The sequence below is a fragment of the Adiantum capillus-veneris genome, chromosome 13 (assembly GCF_014529385.1).
Source record: "Adiantum capillus-veneris isolate H3 chromosome 13, ASM1452938v2, whole genome shotgun sequence".
NCBI classification, from domain to species: domain Eukaryota; kingdom Viridiplantae; phylum Streptophyta; class Polypodiopsida; order Polypodiales; family Pteridaceae; genus Adiantum; species Adiantum capillus-veneris.
Genome location: NC_140943.1, coordinates 134857879 through 134862955, shown reverse-complemented (window position 1 = coordinate 134862955; position 5077 = coordinate 134857879).

The window sequence follows — 5077 nt, the reverse complement described above, 5'->3', positions numbered from 1 at the left end:
ACGGGACAGAACCAAGGGAAAAGGGACATTGAGGGGTACTCGAGGCTCAATATTCTCTTGGTTATGACACCAAATAGTTTTGGCTTGCTCTTTCTTTCAGTCATGGGGATCATAGTCTTGGAGACAGATGTGAGCGAGGATACATGTGAAGGAAAACTATTCACGTTCTTATATAACGCCCGTGCTCATCACCGTGCACCAGAACTATCAGGAATGTTCAATGCAGAGTTTTCTATACAGAGGATTATAGATTTCTCATTTGAGTACCTACAAACCCATTTGCAACAGTATGAGGCAGTCACTTGTGACAATTCCATGACAGTTGATGGCATGAGATATGTGCACCAAGCGGACCTTGACCCTAACAAGAGTGCTTCAAGGAGACTGAATCACTATCTAGAAAAGTTTCCCTCCAATGCACTGCTTGTACAAGACAGGTCTATGAAGCACTTCAAAAAGTGTCGCTTAGTGGAATTCTACCATGGGTTTGTCTGTTACTTATACTTGCAGACGGATGGTGAGTCAGAGACTTTGCAGTCAACAACTTTCGGTAGTTGTCCATTGGCGCCGGAGGAAGAGGTAGAGGATGTGGAGGTGCAGTTCAACCCAAAAGAAGAGCGGGTAGAGGCGCTAAAGGAAATATTTGATACGGGCTTAACTCTTGTTTCTCTTGCGGATGCAGCAATAGGGTGCAAGCAAGAAAGTCCAAGTAAGGAAGTGACTTTGCCTCTGAATTGTGCTCCCAGCTTTGCTATGGCGGGCGACACCCACTATGTTTTGTTCATAGATATCATGCATGAGCTCAATATATGGGAGGACTACTGTCTAGCGACAATTGCAAATTTTTGTGAGGCAGACATGGGGTTTGTGGACGATGATGGAGTGGACCAACATCTTATTGCTAACACAGTGGTTCGCGACTCACAATTCAGTTCAGGGTGGCAACCGATCAAAGATACGTTCAATGAAGCAAAGTCCGTAGAGGCCAATTTGCCAAAAGATAAGCAGTTTGAATCGACAACAAAACAACTCAGCTTGGAAAACATGGGTAGGCACGTGGCACCCAAAGATCAGGTAATGAATAGTCACTCTATTCACTTGTGGGGGAGGTCGATGCTGGAAATGGACGAGAATCAGATGGTAACTTTTGTCGTGCATTTAGATGGTATCAGAGATGGCCCATATCATGATTTTTTTTTTGCTGCCAGGTGCTAGTGTATGACGATAGTTTCCTTAGAAGAGCGGGAGGCTCACGGCAAGGACTTGTCACTGGAGTTCAAGGAAAGAATGTGGCGTTGTCTCACTACATCGGGCGTTTCAACCACAAAAAGGTTTGTATAAACAATTCAAGTACTTGGCAATTATACTCATCTCACTTACGGCCCATAAATTCATTGCAATTTTTATGTAGATCATAATATACCACAATGAATACTCCGATGACAATGCAAAGTTCCCACTGTTTGCAATGAAATTTATTACAAGATTGTGTGGTCGGCACCCCCTCCCACTAAATGCAGAAAGACTAATTCTGATTGAGAAACAGTTTTCTCTACGCGTATTTGGCATTGGGTATGGGTGCCAAGCACTCAGAGCCCCCTATTTCATGTCCTACACAGCTCAGGCTCTGGCTGCAGGAGTTGAAGACCCGGAAAACTTAGATCCATACAACAAGCAGCTCTTTCTGAGGGAAAGAAGACGCCTGATGCCCATGGGGATGCTGCCATCAATAGAGGAACGAGCTCGTCCACAGAGCTTGCACATCAAAGAGGTACAAAGTGAGGAAGAAAAAGGTGCATCGAAGAGGATAAAAACGACGGGCTCAGGTCCATCTTCTCCCACTTCTGACTCGTGACCGTCGCCACCCCGCATGGCGCTCCGCCGCATTTGAAGCTCCCCAAGACATCTGTTTCTTCTCTTTGCGGATGTGTTGTAAATACCGTGTAATTTCTGAACTCTTAAGAAGTTCCTTCTACCTTGCTATATGAATTAGTCATCTATAAGTCCATTGGTGTAACTCTAATAGGCTATTGGCCTTTTCTTTTCCTCCCCCATGTCTAGTGTGCTTAAAATAACCTGTTCTTGCCATGTAGTGGGTTTTTTCCATGCCTTCTGTGGACCATATTGATAGTGAGCCGTATGTCTTGGAAAAATATGGACCATGGTTGAACAATATGTGCTTCATTGAAATGAAACAAAATGGTCAGTAGAGTACAATTTAAAGTTTTGTTTTGTATACGTAGAATGCCAACCCACCATGTAATGTGTGATATGTTGCCCACCCCACCCTGTAAGGTAAGCCTTTTTCCAATCCAGCAAGGCTGCTTGAAATGATGTGAGCTTACTTTGGTCCCAAGAATGCTGCTCAACGTAATGGAAAATTTTATCTAGTGATTTGCACACATTCGCCTTTTGATTCTGGATTGCCCCACCACCAGCATTGTCTTTAACCACTTTATGTAACTGTTTCCATTTTTTGAATAGGTTTCTCCTTTCTTCTCTATCTGAATCTTTGAGGTTAAACCCAAGAAACCTTCTTGCCTTCACTCCGCCTATCGATGATTTCCTCGGTACCTTGTACCAACTTTGAGATATCTTAGGGTCCTCTTCGATTTTGACATTGCCTCCATGCAAACCAATGTCTGAGAGCACTCCCTCTAATGCTTTGATCACTCTTTTTGACTCACTCTCTGGCTTTAATGTCCATGCAAAACATATGTACAAATGAACCACCTTTTCAATTATTCGACAGAGTGCATGAAGTGTACAAACGTGAACTCTACTTAGAGGAATATCAAGCACTAGTTTAAAAGTTTTATCTTGAAGATGTCTGATGGGAGCTCTAATCCATTGCACACTCTCAAGTGATTGTGTATCAGTCATGCAATATAAGCATGGATTTGCCACATCTGCTCCGTGTGTTATGTTATACATACACTTAAGAGTCTTTAAGTCACCTGCCATGTGCCATTCCACTGTGTAGTCACCAAATCCTTCCACTGAAAGAACGGCTCCGTTTCTTTGTTCACTGATGATAGAAGGAATTTGGGTTTGACTAAAAACTTAATCGAGGATTTCAAAATTTTCCTTATCAACCTGCAGTGAAAAATGTAAACACAAAATCAACAACCAAATAATCAATATTTTTGTTATCATAGAGTGAACGAAGTACACCTGAAATGATCCTAGAGTAAGAATGTTGTTTTTGATCGCACGCTGAAGTATCGTGGATCCTCTTTCATTATTGATGGATCGAGAGCTCTGTTCATGAGGATAATGGTGACTCTCTCCAACTTCTTGTTCTTCAGGACCTCGCACTCGTCGAGCTTCAAAACAAACTTGAGAACCCCACCGCACTCGTCTCGACTGATGTCAAAGATGTGAACTACATACCTTTTCAATGCTTCAAGATCAACGAAGAGGTTGTTGTTCTCGTTAAACAGTACCTCTCTCCCGCCATTGCCTAAGAACGTTGCTTCAATATGGAATGGTGACCCAAGTTTCTCAAACACCTCATCGTTTACGTGCCGGCGAGCAGCCTTTACATGTGATGGCTTTGGCAATGATTCTCTCTGTAGTTTACGTGCCGGCGAGCAGCCTTTACATGTGATGGCTTTGGCAGCAATGATCCTCTCTGTAGTTTATTTTGATACTTTTTAGCTAATGCTTTGAAGTGCCCTGTATCCCATCTGCGAGATGCCACTCTCATCAAGTATTGCTTGCACTTCCATTGGTTCCAACTGATTCTCGTTCATGAAGGAGGTAAGTAGCCTCCCTTTCAACTTACAAAATTTTTTCTGAGTTATCATCTCTTCAACTACTTCTTTTGGAACTAGACGGCTGTAATGCACTCCGGCATTGAAGCCTGCACCGTTCGAGTTTGGATGCAGTAAAGACCTGCCAAAAAAGCACAATGCGTTATGATCATGTATAGGAAAGTAAGTGTATCCATTCCTTAATGAAGCACATTGAAGAAACAAACTTCCAGTTACCTTAAAGCTCGTATTCGTTTTTTTAGGCCACCACTACCAACCTTCATGTTCTCAATGTTGCACAGATCTCGTTTTCTTTTTCGACTACCAAGCACGGTGTCTTTCTCTCGCAAACTTGTGATTTGCTTCTCAAGGCCTTGGATTGTCTCTCTGTTTGATGAAATCTTTTGAGAGCATGCTTCATTAAGTTTCTTCAGCTGCATGTTCTCCATCATCAGGAAGTTTCTTTGCCTTTCCGCATTCAATCCTCTCATTTCCAAATGTTCGGTGTATCATGTAAGTTCAAATTAGTGTTTTCATCAGGAAAAGATGCGTTCTCCATTCCTAGAGTTGATAGAGAAGAAGACGGAGAAATATCTCAGGTTTTGGGAGGGAAGGCCATATTCTCAAGTTTAGAGTTGATAGAGTTTGTGTGGCTTATGGTTCTGGAGGGAACGCTTGTACGTTGGCATTTCAAATCATTAGTCATACGGTTAGTTGGATTCCTAACAAGAGAACGAAGGACAAGAATGATAAAGACGGCGGCTACCTACCAAAGAATGTCATTTTGGCTTTTTGTTGCGCAAAAGAGTATCACATAAAATGCACAATTTAACATTTTCATTTTCTCTCTCTAAGCCGATGTGGCACTTCTTACAGGGCCCAAAAGTGATTCCAGCTTTCTCCTAATGTTGATCATGAGTCAGGGCCAGTATGGTAACTCGTACCATAGAGATAGTCTCTTCATCCCTGGGGGCAATCCGTCATCACACATCTCCTTCTACTCTAACCATGCTTGTGTAGACATCCTCGGTGGCTCTCTTCCCAAAAATCCATCGCGTAACACATGATTCTATAGAAGATACGCTTCATGACCTTTGTAGATTTGCTTCTTCAATGAGGGCGTCCTACGTGCATTCAATCTAGGTCCACATTAGGAGATTTCGGAGGTATTTTGGAGGGCCTTTTGGAAGAGAGAGGAAAATAAGCTCCTCCAATGAGAGAAGAGCCTACGTTACGTAGAAAAATAGATTGATATTAACAAAAATATTAAAGGTGTCCCTCTCCTCATTTAATAATCTAGTGGTCCTTGAAGACGATCACTC